The 17,654-nt window shown below is 36.0% G+C and overlaps 1 protein-coding gene across 3 annotated transcripts in view; it reads right to left on the bottom strand.

The window, feature by feature from the left end:
• LOC134754539 (adenylate cyclase type 6) overlaps positions 1-17,654 on the bottom strand; it is a 364,633-nt gene that overhangs the window by 292,778 nt on the left and 54,201 nt on the right. For 2 of the 3 annotated variants that reach the window (XM_063690837.1, XM_063690839.1), the window contains exon 1: positions 10,142-10,281. The exons of the other annotated variant lie outside the window; for it this stretch is intronic. The gene's annotated coding sequence lies outside the window, so the exon portion shown is untranslated. Of the gene's footprint in view, positions 1-10,141; positions 10,282-17,654 lie in introns of those variants that run through there. 3 annotated transcript variants of the gene reach the window in all.

Below are 17,654 nucleotides of genomic sequence, written 5' to 3'. Positions count from 1 at the left end.
CCTTTCCACCTCGGTTTCCGTACAAAATGTCGGATTACCATTCTATAGGTAAATAAATTGATGGATTAACATTCTGTAAATAAATTGATGTTTCAGTTTCATTCGTTTTATTTTTGTTGTGGTCTTGTTCAAATAATATGTTTACATTGGACGTATATAAGCCTTTTGTTTATTTAACAATGAATAATAATATTTCAGCAGTGGGAGTGCTGGGCACAGGACTCATTTCAAGCGCGAGAGGGCTTACGCAGATACATAAAACATAATATTAATAATAATAATCTGTGTTGAAAAAAATATTGCTCTAGCTCCAAAAACCACGGAGGAAACAGTCGAGTACGTTTGTATGGAGAAATGACCACTCCTGATGCCTCTTAAATAGCTTAGAAAGCCTGACTGCATTTGGGGTTTAAATGTATTTTGGCTCGTCTATATAGGACAGTCCCAACATCATCTTAAGAATAAATAATAAATAAATAAATATTATAGGACATTCTTACACAGATTGACTAAGTCCCACGGTAAGCCCAAGGAGGCTTGTGTTATGGGTACTCAGACAATGATGTATATAATATATAAATACTTACATACATAGAGAAAACACCCAAGACTCAGGAACAAATATCTGTGCTCATCACACAAATAATTGCCCTTACCGGGATTCGAACCCAGGACCATCGGCTTCACAGGCAGGGTCACTACCCACTAGGCCAGACCGGTCGGAAGAATGATAGCGGATAAGCCTGATTGTCTGCTAATGCTACACTGTGCGGGGCTACATTCCCCAATGGGCTCCATACAGTGGTAACGTGTAGGTTAAGTGTGTAGGTTTAGGTATATAATTGTTATTAGGCTTAGGTACTAACCCTTTTGAAACTGTTTTTACTAACAAAATGTATGTGTCACAGTTACATGAGAATAAATGATTTAATTTAATTTATACGATGGCCCATGCAGCGCTGGACCAGCGAGATGCCCATGCGATGGTTGAGCACACGCACTATGGCACCTTTGATGTGCGCACGAAAAACCGCCGCGCCATAAGCCATCCGACACCAGTATCCTCTCTACTCTTAGTGTTAGCTTAGAGTAACTTATACTAGAGCGGTACTGTCATAGTAAATTTTGTAACCCCAGTAAATTCACTGCCATCTGTCGACACACTTTAAAACTAAAAATAAATATTTATAAAAATACGATAAAATGTATTTAAATATGGATAAATGACTTTTTTTATTTGAGTTAATTATTTTTATGATTTTGACCCATGTTCTTTCACTGATATGCGTTTAAAATTATAAATAACAAACGAAACCGTCAACGCCCTCTATACGAGTGTAGGCCAAAACTAGTGGCGCCCTCTGATCGAGAATCAAATTTTCGTAATTTTCGAGGCACGTTTTTTCCTTAGACTGTATTGTATCCATCTATTAAGGAGTTATATCTATCTTTGGTGTTAGTATGATGGCCCATCGTGTAGTGAAGCCATTTAATTCTTGTTCCAACAATCCGTTCGCCCGCTAAATAACCCTGCCACTGTTACTCGCCGTTGAACTTACACTAGATAACGAGATCTTGTAATAAGTAATTCGTTAATTAGTGCTAACGATGATAGAGCGTCTGTCCTAATTAACTAATTAGATAGATACAGTGGAGGCCATGTAAAAAGTACTATTAACTTATTAACTACCGAAACTTATACCTGTCGCATCGAAAGTAGTCCATATTATTACAATTCATTTTTGTATGGAGTAGAAATATCTGTAGAATTTTTTTGGAAGTCTACCACATTAATTTATTGAAGTAAAACTTCTTTAGGCGCGACTAGAGGGTAATTCACATTTTTTTCTGACGGAAGTAACGCTCAGTAGTGACACACGCACAATAGGACACACGTCAAAGTGCCAACATAGCGATAAACGTCAAAGAAGTTTTACTTCAAACTTCAATCGCGCGTATAAAGATTACACGCACACATTTTTTATTTATTTTGTAATTCATTTTAGTCATAAGCTTACGGAAAAACACATTCCTTCAATTATTTATTTCATCAAAGCTCAATGAAGGTAGGCAGATACAAAATATTAATCCAGTGAGAGCTTATTTTTTATAAATTTAAGGTAAGGAATCCTAAAATCTCACAAAGTGATGGTAATTGAACGATTTTCTGCTCAGCGTAGTGTAAACCAATGAAAATATTTCGTGGCACAATAAATACTCGATATTAATAAAATATATTTCAGAATATTATTTTTAACTGCAACTCCAAAAGTCTGCTTTTGGGCCATTTTATTAAAATGTACACTTTAAATTTGATAATTTAAAAAAAAGTGTGTGCGTGTAATCTACGCGCGATTAAAGTAAAACTTCTTTGACGTTTATCGCTATGTTGGCACTTTGACGTGTGTCACTACTGACCGTTACTTCCGTCAGAAAAAAAATGTGAGTTACCCTCTAGTCGCGCCTAAAGAAGTTTTACTTCAAAAAGAAAAAAAGCGCTGGTTGCCTAGCGGTAAGAGCCCCGGCTCGTACCAATGAGTTTTTCGGAACTTATATCATTTGATTGAGGAAACCGGACTAATCCCAATAAGGCCTAGTTTACCCCCTGGGTTGGAAGGTCAGATGGCAGTCGCTTTCGTAAAAGTGCTTACGCCAATTCCTGGGATTAGTTGCCAAGTGGACCCCAGGCTCCCATGAACCGTAGCAAAAAGCCGGGATAAAGCGAGGAAGATGATGAATTTTTCAACTTTTGATCCTATTAGGAGAAAAAAAGTGTGCCCATGATTGATTGATTCAATGGTGTAAAAATTCAATTTAAAACACTACGTATTTGCGTTAGCCTCCTCTTAATGGGATTTAGGTACTTATGTATCACAATGGGCAAAGTTACTCTCTAGGGCAAAACGGACGCAAAAAGTGACTTTGCAGTGAGCTACCGCAAAGATACTAAGTAACTCCGAATAAGATAAGTAAAGTCTAAGGAAAAAAGGTGCGTCGGTAATCAAGAACAAGTCATTCTCGAATAGACGGCGCCACACCTTTGTCCTATACTCGGCTAGATGGCGTTGATATACAATTGAAACACATATCAGTGAAAGAACGTTCTAAAAAAACATTAATCCATATATATATTATACATACAATATAATATATGGATGGGGCACTTTTTGAAGAGACTAGCCCAGGACCGGGATAAGTGGCGTACACGAAGACAGGCCTATGCTCAGCAGTGGGCGACTGAAGGCCAGAATGATGATGATGATGATTATGATATAATATGTATGCATTTTTTATATTTCTATACATTTTCAATTTTAGTTTATTCGTGTTTCGATAGATGACAGTAAATTTACTGTGATTACATCGTATACTATGACAATAACCCTCTATACTGTCTATTCTCTTAGGGGCTACTAAATTTGCAGAACTCTCAAGTAGGACTACCATCTAAATTATTCACTTCGTTGGACCCGAAGCGCTCTTGACACTAATGTTATTTACGATGGAAAGTAATAGATACTTCAACTGAAATTTCACGCGAAATCCTCCGCATTTCAATGGTTTTGTTACTCAATATAAGGTGAAATAAAATAACTATCAAATTAAAAATTCTCTAAGAACAAATATATAGCTAAGAACCACACGAACGAAACTCGCGATCTCGTTAAAGAAAACCTCATCGAAATCGGCCCATGCTACTTTGAGGCCGTTTGAGAGCTACGATGCTACAGACCACAGACCACTACAGACAGATATTGGTATCTAACGTACCTATATACAGGTTGGCTAAAAAATAAGTGCATTCCCGTTGCCAGGGAGGTTTTGGGATTATATCGTTGTCTGAGTACCCACAACACAAGCCTTTTTGACCTTACCTGAGGCTAAGTAGAAAAAAAGAACAAAAAAAAAATATTTAGGAAAAAGTGAAAAATTTCTACATTTTCTATGAAAAGGGACCTAATTGTCGATGGCGCTTACGCCGCACAGTGTCGCGCGGCATTGTATTTATATCGGAGCATCGTTAATAATGACGTAAACGCCATCGACAATAAGGTCCCTTTTTATAGAAAATACCACATTTATATATTAGTGTAGACTGCTTAAAAAAAAATTATAAAATAATTTGATTTGTTCCTAAAGTTGTGAATGTTTAGATAACAAGCCAGTCGTTATAACCGGGGCCTGATTCAGATTTAAAAAAATGTTACGGTTTTGATCTTATTTTGATACGACCTCGAAGATCGCTCACGCTGACTAGTGCATGCGAAATGAAGTAAAAGTCAAGCGTGAATAACCAATCGTTGTATCAAAACCAGATCAAAATCGAATTAAAACCAGTTCAAAATTTGAATAGGAAAAAGTAGTTTTTTTTGTGCCCTACACATTTTTTTGTATGAGACATCTAAACAGACTTACATGTAGAGTTTTGAATGATTCACGGTTAGTTGAAAGTGAACGCAGCCGACGCGCAAGAATGAGGGTAGACAGAGCGCTGTCTACACAACTTTGACACCCACCCGCTATCTTCAGTCACCCGTGAACATGATGCATGTAACTGCGTCGAAATATCGGGAGCTCACAAATAATACAAAAGGTAATCACGGTCTATATCCCGGTCAATATAAGTCTAGTGAGACTTACATGTTTCTTTTTTTTTTGACAGTCAACGTAATAATATTACGATTATACCTACATCTTGTTAATAAATTATGAATGAAAGACTGAATAACCGGCAAGAACAAGAATCGGTTAAAATTTGTGGAAATTTTCATAATGGCGGTGCTTTTCAACGCTCCGTTTCATTGAAACATTCCAAAGTTTGAGATTACGTGCCGTTCTCGGCCCGTCTGTCTGTTTAAGGTAAAATTCAAATTTTAACTTGATAATTATTTAGGGCTCTGTAATTTTTAATTAATTGACCGAGCATCGGCGAAGGTCTCTATTTCATCTTGGGCAGAAATTATTTCGTATGTCCCGATGTTCTCTGCAGGTAGCATTTCTCAACAGATTCTCGTAAAATTTTGTGAGCAGGTTCTTAAGAATTGTTCTGTTTCGTTTTATGGAAAAAAGGTTCAAAACGGCGGTAAGATTTATGTAATTTAACCTTTTGGACGCCAATGACCGATATATACGCACCTTAGGTTAACGCCAAAGACCGATTACTCGGTGTTAGACCACACATCAACATAGGCCTACATTCATAATGCAGACGAAAATTGGATAATAATAATAATAAACTGCAGTCACTAGAGGGCGCCCGAGCGGGCTCAGTTCCCGCTTCTAAACATATAATGCAGTCGCTGTGGCCGAAATCGGTCACGAGAAGAGAGAAAGATGCATAAAGTTCAATTTCAGTTTTGACACTTCGGTGACGTGGCGTCTGTATGACAGCTTTTGTGTTTGACACGGCGTCGAAAAGGTTAAGACCACTGTGAGCTCGCTGTGATTATGACTCAAACGAAGTACCTATTTTCCCAACAGTCCTAGCGATGATCGCGGACAGACTGGACTGTCCTTACATCATGTAGACTGGGATAGGATAGGGACTTAGTGTATCCGTTAAATTTCTGTTGTTTTCTTTTTATTTTTCATTTTTACATAATTATTTAGTTTATCGCGAGGTCTACAGCTCAGCCACTAGTTTATATAAGTTGCACAAAAACAAAACTGAAAATACACGAAGCGTATTCTGCCTAATAACACGTTGGGCGTTCAGGCCATCGGCAAATACCCTTACATTACGAGTATCTTGCTAACTTCAAGTTTCTGACCTTCCCGGATATAATATTTACTTGAAATACCACGAGGGCGTCAGCTAAAGTCGTCGTCAATAGAACTTGCAAATAATGCTAACAAATCATTTTACCTTCATTACTTCGTAATCTCGCTCTTTAAAAGGACAACCATGACCTTATCAACAGTCTATATACCCGTCACCGTCGACGCAAGCTCCTGATGACGCTTCTCGGTACGGAGTGAAACATGTCGAGCGTTTTCGACTTAAAACACGTGAGTGATCCGTTTTTAATGTGTTTAATATGTCTGTGTCTCACGGAAGTTTTGTTATTAAAATTTTGTGATAGAGATAGTTGACATTTTCACAGATGATGTATTTCTGTTGCCGCTATAACAACAAATACTAAAAACAGAATAAAATAAACATTTAAGTGGGGCTCCTATACAACAAACGTAATTTTTTTGCCGTTTTTTGCATAATAGTACGGAACCCTTGGTGCGCAAGTCCGAATCGCACTTGGCCAGTTTATTTTTTATTTTTTTAGTCGATTATTTTTCCCATTCTATTTTTAATATTTTTTATTTATAATGCTCATTAAACTTCTCTTTTCCTTCACTCTTTTTAGGACGCAAAAAGCTCAGAAACTGGTATGCAAATTCAGCTACATATGAAAATACAAGCAAAAGATAATATAAAGGGTCCCACTGACTATCAGTCCGGCGGATAATATCGGCCTGTCAGTTGTTCGGAACTGTCAAATTTTTGTTCAAACTGACAGACCGATATCGTCCGGCGGACTGATAGTCAGTGGGCCCCTTTAGGCTAGGTCACCCATGTTATGTTTTATTTATTTTTTAGGTATTAGTTTTAGTTTTGTAGGTAGTTTTAATTTTAGGTTACTTTTTATTGTAAGTTTAGAATTAATTTTGTTGTTTATGGTTTTAATAAATAATAATAGCAAAAGTATGTTTGGCATAAATTAATTTGGTACCTTTTAAGGTTCTTAATTTGTTGTAATGGCTTTCATTTTTTATAACGAAATTACTTTTTCCATTATCCTGTAAATGAACGTCGACGTTGACAAACATTCAGCATAAATATAAATTACTTTTTTCTTAAATAATGACGCTTTAAAAAAAAGTGTGTGCATGTAATCTTTACGCGCGATTTAAGTAAAACCTTTGACGTTTATCGCTATGTTGGCACGTGTGTCCTATTGTGCGTGTGTCACTACTGAGCGTTACTGCCGTCAGAAAAATCTGAGTTACCCTCTAGTAGCGCCTAAAGAAGTTTTACTTCAAAAATGGACAATCTTAGATCCACCTAGCCCCAAACTAAGCAAAGCTTGTATTATGGGTACTAGGCGACGATATACATAATTATAAAGATTAGACATACTTAGACATATAGATAACATCCAAATATTGGATTATAAAGTTGGATTAAAAGTCCGAGTTAGAGGTTACTTTGCGAATTAATTGTATCGAGCGAAGTGTCATAATTCGTGTATCGGAAGCTATGATATTAAAGATAATATAGTCAAGAACTACATATATTTTTTCCACGTCTACGAATATCAACGCCTCATAGAAAAACAGGATCATATAAGGAGATTTTTCGCCTTCTGGCTCAGGGAACCGCCTTAATAAACACACAAATAACAACAAACAAACAAGAATTTCTAAACATGAAATTAGTCTGAATACTAAACTTGGCTGAGAATTTGTCCATATTTTCGTACATATTTTACTAAAATGAACGATAGATATATATAGGTTTTAAGTAACTTGTTATTTAAGTGTGAACAAAGGCTACATATCGAATTGTTGGTGCGTTCCCGACGAATTATAACAAAATTTTCGTTCATTGTCCCGAAAATTACCAAGTGTTTTATTTACACTTTTATTTACTCGTAAATGTCGCCTCATTGTTTTAATATTCTGTTAAAATTTTATAATAGACATATGAGTAATGTGTATTCGGGTAATTTCGTACATCGAATAATCCCGAAAATAGTTTTAAAATCACTGATGTTCCGTTGTAATAAGTTTCATTTCGGAATTATCCGTCACTTTTTTTGTGTTTTTTCCTTTCAGAATTACCGGAATATACCTTCATGAAAACTCACTTTTATGGAGATTTTGTTGTTAAGTTAATTGCATGTGTAATAAAAAGCCTAAACGGAAAGCTATTTTTATCTGTTATTAAGTATGTGCTTATTCGTATTTAGTTTTAATAATTATTTTAAATAATTTTAAATTCATAATTATTAATATCGTTAAAATACAATTATGTCTTACTAATTATAATTTTTTTCATTACAAACTAATGGTTTAAAAAACATAAGAGTTTTGAATGATTCACGGTTAGATTCACTAGACTTATATCACTTAAATGTATCAGGCATACCTATATAAACATCATATTATATATATCATATTATACATGTTAAATAAATAGTAATAATATAAATGTAATACCAAAGATAGATATAACTCCGTAATAGATGGATACAGTCTAAGGAAAAAACGTGCCTCGAAAATCAAGAAAATTTGATTCTCGATCAGAGGGCGCTCCTAGCTTTGGCCTACTGTCGTATAGATGGCGTTGACGGTTTCGTTTGTTATTTAACAATTTTAACGCATATCAGTGAAAGAACATGGGTCAACATCATAAAAATAATTAATGCAATTAAAAAAAATCATTTATCCATATTTAAATACATTTTATCGTATTTTTATAAATCTTCATTTTTAGTTTTAAAGTGTGTCGACAGATGGCAGTGAATTTACTGGGGTTACAAAATTTACTATGACAGTACCGCTCTAGTAATAGTATAAGTTACTCTATGGTAATAGAAATAAGATCATACTTAGCGTACAATCTATTAGAGTGTAGATTAGGCTGTCTATAAGTAGTTAAATTTGTGATTTCTATCTTTGAAAAAAACAGTTAAAATTAAAAAAAAAATTATACCTAACTCCGATTAGATGTCTTTGATACCGTGGAGGATGGGACGTGTGCTCGTGTGGGACGCAACTTGTGTTGACACGCTAGCGCCGTCCCACCTCCACGGTACTACACACAAAGCCGGCGCGGCAGCGGAGGCCGCCGAGGCCCTCAAAAGGCGCAAATACGGGAGTCTCGACACCAACTACAACTTTGTTGCATTTGGAGTCGAGACTTGGTCCGTGGGGCCCCGCAGCACAGGGCCTATACCGGCAATTGGCGAAACGGCTGGTGGATGGGACCGGAGATAAGAAAGCTGGCAGCTTCCTCGCCTAACGCTTCAGCACAGCGATCCAGCGAGGAAATGTAACCCATTTTAGATTTAGATTTTTAGTTTTATAGTAATTTTAGTTTAGTTAATTGTAGTTTAATTTTTTCTTTAAGGCTTTATTTATTGTTACTATTAAATCTCTAATGGAGTACAATTTTTTTTTACATAAATTAATGAAAAATTCAGATTATAGTTTTGTATAATTGACAGATTTGTAATAGTTGCAACTTTACTCATTAGTCCTAAAATGTTAGTTTTAAGGTTCTTAAAAGGGTGGAGGTGTAGTGTAGGTACATCTATATTTTAGATACCTATATAATTGAGTAGATATAATCTTGTGGCATTCCGAATATAGTTGCTTCGTGTTGTTTTCTTCCTATACTCCTATATTTGTGACGTTTTCAACAAAAAGATAGCACATTGTCGCTAGTTGATAAGGTAGATTTCAAATTGTAGCTATATGGAAATAGCGCCTTATTGGCAACGGACAATAAGTACCCTTTTGGTTGAGAATGCCACATTTCATTGGATTTTTTTTCTTTTTATATCTTAAAGGTAATCACGGTCTATATCACGGTAATACAAGTCTAGTTAAAAAAACATACTTTATAATTAATTATTGTACAATTTTATTATATCCGGTTGAATTTTTGTGATTTTTTTTATCTACTCTATCTTTACTTCATTGATAAATATGTAATATATTTAAGGTAATACACTGTTTAATTGTCATGTTTTAAAATAAATAAAATTGAATTTTTAAGATAAAATTTAAATCTAGCATATAAAAACATTATGGAATTTCTATAATATTAATATTTTAAATAAACCAATAATTATGAAAATTATGAAAGATTAAGATGTTTTAAAACTTACTTAATACCGATCTTAGAAATCCCAAGCAATAAAATAATCAAGTTTAAATTTAAATAGAACAATCGCATTGCACATGTAGGAGAAATATAAATACAAATTTCACCTTTTTTTAAATAATCCATAATAAACAAAAATAAAAATTTTGAAACTATTAGTAACCAGCAGTATTTAAAGAAAAACCGGACAAAAATTAAAAAAAAAAATATCACCAAAATTTTTTTTTTTTCTTAACATAGTCCGCGACTCACCTGCGATCCCGGCTTTACCGGCGCACGGGCGGCGCGTTTGGCGCGCGCGGCGCGAGTGCCCGCCGCCGGCGGTACACACCATCCTGTTGCTGCGCGCATGCGCCGTTCGCGCCGGAGTCGGGACGGCGTTTTGGGAAAAAGTGAGCGCGAGACGGACTCGCTATAAGGGTTCCGTAAAATGTGCCTACTTTGCTTCCCACTGCATAACTTTGGTCCAACAGTTTTTATATTGAAATTAAAGTTTATTTCGAACTTGACGTCCATAGGGTTAGGTCATACAATAACTTAATCTAGATTTAGTATTACAATTAATTAGACAAAACAAACAGAACAAAACATTACATAACATACGAAAAATATATGACAATCTCATTGGGGTCGTCCATTAATCAAATCACATAAAATTTATACTTTTTGGACAACCTGCCCCATAGAAACAATATTTTTTTTACGTCAAAAAAATTTATCTACTTTTTCCTAATCAGAACACGATTCGGTATATGCCCTTAAACGGAGCCCTACTATTTTTGTTACACCTTGTATATCAACATACCTACCTCTCCCAGTAGGTATATTATAGGTAGGTATATTAAGTTTACAATTTATGGAACAGTAAGCACATTTTACGGTTTCTTTTTAACTTTTGTAGGTATCATTCCGAAATGTTTATATATATTTAATTTACGCCCTGATTTAATTTTAATATGGTTAGGTTAGGTACGTAATATGGGTGAGATTTTAGTGTTTGAATAAAACGCGGCTTGCAGATTCCGTACCGTCACGTATTTATTGTTGCTTCGCGCATGGGTTGAGGTTAAGAACTCGGGACGGCGTTTTGGGAAAACTGAAAGTTAAACGAGTTTTCGCAGTGAGGGTTCTTTTTTAAATATCGAATCATTATTTAATTTTTGGGAGGAGTAAACTTGGGACTTATAATAACTTTTTTATACTACGTCGGTGGCAAACAAGCATGCGGTCCGCCTGATGGTAAGAGGTCACCGTAGCCTATGGACGCCTGCAACTCCAGAGGTGTTACATGCGCGTTGCCGACCCTAACACCCCGCACCCTCGTTGAGCTCTGGCAACCTTACTCACCGGCAAGAACACAACACTATGAGTAGGGTCTAGTGTTATTTGGCTGCGGTTTTCTGTAAGGTCTTCCCCAGTTGGGGTCTGGTCTAGATCTGTAACTGCACTTTCACGCTTAAATAGCTGAACTGATTTAGATGAAATTTGGTTGGTAGTTTCAAGCCCGAAGAACATAGGTACAATAGTTTTTGGCTATCCGGAACAGACAAAATCGCGAGCATAAGCTAGTATTATATAAACACTATTAATAAATGTTAACCTTTTCTGGTTTTTGATATATAGCCCGATAACTGATGACATACAGGCGGCAAAATATTACGGAACCCTAAAAACGGACGGCGTTTCAGGTTGATAATAATTAATGACATATTTGTTAACGGGTCACTCACGTTTAAAACTCGGATTAATAGCTATTACAAATTGCTATCAATTGTTTTCGTGTTACGTAATATGTAATAATTGTGTAAGGAGAGGTAAAAACTTTTACAGTACATATGGTGCTACTTTCTCGCGCTAGTGCGTAAAAGAGCACTTTTCGTGCATATGTCGAAAGTTTAAAGGGCCATATGTACTGTAAAACGTTGTACGTGTTCATGCGAATAGGTAATACGCAACTCGTGTCGATTTAAAACACTCCCTGCGGTCGTGTTTTAATTTATCGCACACTCATTTCGACTTTCCCCTTTTCCGCACTTGTATCGTAAATACAAATACAAATAAATAGTTTATTATCATAAAGGTTGTTTACATGTGTATCGATATATCCGTCAGACTCCAAACTAGGCTGAGCCTGTATCTTGGAAGTCTGCGAGAGCGATTGACAATTATGTCCACGTTATTATAAATAACTATTTAAGTACCATAAATTGTACCTACTTTGCGCCTAAAGGAGAATGGCCACTAGTATGGGAAGCGTACCATGGGTATACTGTTGAGGTATACGTCGTTTTACTCTTAATTGTAGTATCATTTTATAGTATGGCACCAACCTTAGACAACTTGCAGGGACCGAGCTATACAAAAAAAAAGTTGTTATTTTTCATAAGACGCTTGATTTGCCATAAGCAATTCCGCCCTCTGCTTATTATATCAATATAATAAGCAGAGGGCGGAATTGCTCATAGCAAAAATCAAACGTTAATAGAGTTGGAACGTTGAATTTTATCGACTTTTTCAGCTATCGATAAGTTCAGTCACCTTAAAAAATTCCGGAAATGTGTTTTTTTTTCCATGAGAAATATTATCAAATCTAGATAAAAACTATTATCATTCTTTACCTCTTTAAACTCAGGTGAATGTGTTTTGCTCGTTATGTGAGTTTCAACGCAATATTTTTTAGTTGCTTTAAGTGAACCTTACATTTAGAGCAGTATATTGTTGAGTTGTTTTCGTTGTAAGTAAGACAAGGATACTTCTTTATCCATTTGTTAATTGTTTTTCTTTTTGGATTAACCATTTTTTACAAACGTGAATTAGTTGCAAAAAGACTAGTGACAGAAATGACAGTTAACTGCCATGCAATTTACTTCTAATATAATCAAAAAGGTCAAATGGTCAACTAGCTAATCAAAGAGGTTAATGTTAAAGTCAGAAATGTGAAAGGTGACTGAACTAATCGATAGCTGAAAAAGTCGATAAAATTCAACGCTCCAACCCTATTAAGGTTTGATTTTTGCCTTGAGCAATTCCGCCCTCTGATAATAAGTTATAGCGTATTTTAATAGAAAGAATATGAAGAATGCTTTATGTTTCATGTATCAACACCAACGATAAAGTATTTAAAGGGATTTATTTAACAGTTAAAAAAAATCGTCATACCAGAATATCTTGGTCTAGTTCTACTAACATTTTAAGTAATTCAAAGACTTATCGAAGCAATTTTATGATATAGGAGGCAAACAAGCAGACGAAACGCTATTATATAGCTTCATATACCATAGTTAAAAAAAATACCGTGTAAGTTTTTATATTTGTTTTTGCTGTATTATTTTGTAAACTGAAGCTATATAAAATATTGTCTTCGGTTACCGCGATAGTTACTCATGAAACATGCATGATTTTGCATGTACAACCAGCCTTAATGTTTATAGTCTATGATGGTTCATTCTTTTTAATATGTGGGTATTTTTGCACTTTGTAATTTTTCCTCAGTCACCCGTTGACCACGAACGCTGGTAAGGGTTCGAAACGTCGGGATGTATTATAAATTCAATATACGCGATATAATCCGTTTTCATAGTTTTATTTCATGAAGCTATATAAACTAATTTCAGACCTAGATATACATGTATATGTTTCATTACAATCCAACACGTTGTTTTAAAATGAGAACGAAATTCCGATTGTATGGAAAGGTGAAATTCAGCCGAGCTTGCCGGCGACTCTTTAAGATGGGGTCCGTTGCCGATTAAGGCATGAATAGCTACATATATAAGATGGAGACGCTCTTTCCGCGTTTCGACTTGTCCAGTCGTCATTAGATATATCGGACATGCCTCTTTCGTGAAGGCGTTAGGCGTGTTCAGATAAATTGAGCACCTCGGCCGCTCCGATGGCTGTATAATCGTCCCTTGTCCCGGGAGGTGGGTTTCTAAAAATAAAACCTGTCTTTTACAGTAAAAGCTAATGTCGTTTCTCATCAGGATAAGCCGTGAAAAAGGCAAAATGTTTTTAACCGACTTCAATTTCATAGAAGGAGGAGGTTCTGTATTCGGTTGTGGCTTTTTTTTATATAATATTAGTATACGTTGAATTATTTATTTCAAGCAGCTTATTGGAGTAATAAAGTTATAATAAAAGGCCTTAAAATAAAAATTACAAACTAAACTTAAAAAACTATAAAAAGAAAATTTGCCCTATTCGCACGGCAAAGGGCAGGGAAGGGAAAGAATATTCATATAAAATTTGGGCAGCATAGGATTTTTTATCTTTCACTCTTATAAATTTCGGTATTTCGCCATCGCCTCCTACCTAAGATGCCACCCGGTCGGTGATAATGACAAAGCATGGCACTATTTTCTCTTTCATCTTATAGGAATCGCAATAAGACTATCTTTCTCTATCAAAAAGTGTCAGGCCCTTGGCTGTGCTAGATATGACCCAGCCCTCTGGTCACGTGTCAACCTGCGGCTACATTCGTTGAAAAATATACATACATAATTTAAATTTTACAAGTGTATTAGTTTTGTGTCTGAATTTTATATAGCCGGTTTTGAGAATTTCATTATGGGTGCAACACTTGTTTAATTCTGATTATGGAGATACTACCGATAATTTGGTTATAAATATGGTAATATCAAAATTTCATAGGTATAGAAATCATATATGGTAATTTCTTTGTTCCATCCCAATTTTCATCATACTTCATTACGATCCAATCACTATATTATCATAATACTAAACCGGAATACCTAGGAATTTGAAAACTATACACTCACCACGAGTTTTACGCGACCTTAGACGCGACTGCGTCAACTCAAACGCAGTGCTCGCTTGCACCAATGTCACGAGGGAGATGCATTAAAATAAAAATAAAAGCCAACGGAATAAAGCAGCGTACTACGTAGGCGAATGCGAAGCGAAGCGATGCGGCGCGCGGTGAATCAATCCTTTGATACATATAGAAGTTTCCTACGTGGGCGATCTCGTTACGAACGCGAACGCCGTGGGCCCGTCGCGCTCGCGAGTTGTTCGCTTACGTAAGTAAGACGCTGCGTAAGTAAACTTGAAAGTACTTAAGGGGATCCCATGCCCCAATGACCTTCGATCTGAATCCCTTAGTTTTCTTATGTTTTTTGTAGCTTATCATATTAACAGCAACAGTTATAAGCAGTATAGTATCCCATATTTACTTCGAAGTTCATTGTTTTCGAGATATTTGGCATCAAAGTTGAATAATTTTAGGTCATAAAATTGGTTTTCTGGCCATAACTTTTGTGTTAATCAGTTTAAAATTAAAACCTTAGACAAATTTTTAGAGACGTCAAAGACGAACCCAAATATGTAGATTTCGTATATGTAAGATCTTTCACAGCAATCGAGATACGAAAAAAGAGTTTTTTTAGTGTTTAAAAAAATCATAAATAAATAAGTATTCATTTCTTTCAAAATCCGGTAGACAAAAATGGAGATAAAAGATTGAAGAACCGACAGCCGTTTGTCTTATTATTCTATATGTAGAGCAAAAGGAGGAGATACGATTCAAAACTTGTCAAAAATCGATGAAAACCTCGGGTAGCCCCTTAATGTAAATTTATTGCCGAATAGTGTTTGAATGCAGGAACCCAACTACGAAAACTCTACGGCTACGTAGCACGTCTACGGCGTAGCGCTTTGTAGTATAAAAGCTGTGTCGTTATATGAGCGTTAAGTTTTAATATTGAAATTTTACATATGTAATCAAGATCAAAGGTCATGAAAAAAATCACACGGAAACCAGCCAACTTCACTTCGCTTTTGTTTCGAGCCAACTTTAAAAGGTAAAACTTTAGGTTAAAGGTTGAGCCCCTAGTGTCAATTTCATTTGATAGCGTGACGTGCTTTTCGCGTTTGCGTTATGTCTATTTTTGTAGGGGATTTTGAATAGCGCGCCAAGCGGAACGTTTTGGAAACTCAAAATGACACTTAACGCTAACGCATACGACACGTCACGCTATCGAATAAAATTTAAACTAGGGGTATAAAAAAAAGGTATACAGGGTACAGGTATTTTAAATTATGCATCCTAACCACGCACTCAGCTAAAAATAATCAATTACTCCCCTACTGCCAAAAACCGCGTTGAAGTGCCTAATAACACCTCCCTTCCCCATATGCAGAGTAATTAAGCCGTTGGGAGGGGGTAGGGGTTCATTGCGAGCTTTACTCGTCATTTTTGTTAATTATATATACGTCTTAATTAAGAATGAGGAAATCTTTTGGATAAGAGTACGATTAAGTTTCAAGGGTGTTTGAAATGTTTAAACTTTCACTAGCCACCTTGAAAGCTAAAGACTGTCAGCATGTTGTGTCAAATACACGTTTAAATATCCGTTTATTACAGTCTATAATAGGGTGTCTGACTACCAGTCAAATCAGTTTCTTTTTTCGAACTGTCAAAACGATTTTGCTACTATGGAATTTATATGAAACACTAGCATGTGACGTCACAATCAAATAACCTACTCTTTATAGTTATATACGGGTTATAAAATAGTAATTGTGTCTAAAAATTACTGCTGTCTACGTTTCTCTATTAATCTTCTGGTGCTTTATTTCATGCATGGTGTAAAATAATTTATTTTAAATACAAGCAAATACCGGGCATGGCATCCTTATACACACATAGATGCGTATACAGGCATGATATGCACACATAGATAGTCAAAATATTTCCTTAGGTGTGTAGATAAGATGCCAATGTTTAACGAAACACAACTGTCTCTGTCGCACTAATATGAAAAAGTGGTAGAGAGAGAGATAACTACGCTACGGAGCGTGAACGATTGGCAAGTTGGCAACTTGTCTATGCACCCAGGAATGTAGATGGTAATCGTTATTAAATCATTTTACGGTTTAGACTCACTTGTTTTAGTCACTCGCGCGACATGTTTCGGAGAGCCTAGGTCTCCTTTCTCAAGCACTAATAGTGCGAGCAGCGTTCACGACGACCGTGTGTTGCGTACTGCCGCTGCCGCGCGCCGCGTCGCTCGCTGCGCGCGCGCCGAGAAAACCGGTTGGGGGAGGTCTTGCGCTATCGTTGTAGGCGGGCACAGTGGTGTGTTTGGGTTTGGGTCACCTAACACTTGTAGCGCCACACAGCACGAACTCACTATGTCCACAATATTAGTATGTCTCACAACAGTTTAAATTCGGTAATCGTTATTCGCTAAGGCCGATGGAAATGTAACGTTTTGTCCAAAAAAAAAAACATTTTTGAAACAATATTTCATCATTGAGCGTACTTCTTTTTCAACAGGCAACTACGAGTAGGGTAAACTCACATTATTTGGTGACACGCCTAATTCGGTGATACAAGTTTTGAAGCATGACACCGAGGAAAGCTAGTGAATTAGGACCTTTTAAATGGGCCTCATGGCAGAGCCGGCGAAGCCGTGAGGTCCCATTTAAAAGGCCCTAATTCACTAGCTTTCCTCGGTGTCATGCTTCAAAACTAGTATCACCGAATTAGGCGTGTCACCAAATAATGCGTTTACCCTAACACTCGTCGAGACAATTATAAGAAAACCCAAACACAATTAGTTCGTTTCATTATATAACTTTAACCCTTGAATTTTAAGAACCATTATTATATAACTGTTGCACAAAATACTAAAGTAAGTAAGTCATAATAGAATTCATTATGATTGTCCTAGTTTTGTTCAAGTTTTTAATAAAAGCACTAGTAGCAAATAAAAGTTTCAGCCTTGGCAAGAACTATTTTCCT

This window comes from Cydia strobilella, chromosome Z (genome assembly GCF_947568885.1).
Source record: "Cydia strobilella chromosome Z, ilCydStro3.1, whole genome shotgun sequence".
NCBI lineage: Eukaryota > Metazoa > Arthropoda > Insecta > Lepidoptera > Tortricidae > Cydia > Cydia strobilella.
The sequence above is the reverse complement of the archived record's forward strand: the minus strand, read 5'-3'. Positions and strand labels throughout refer to the sequence as shown.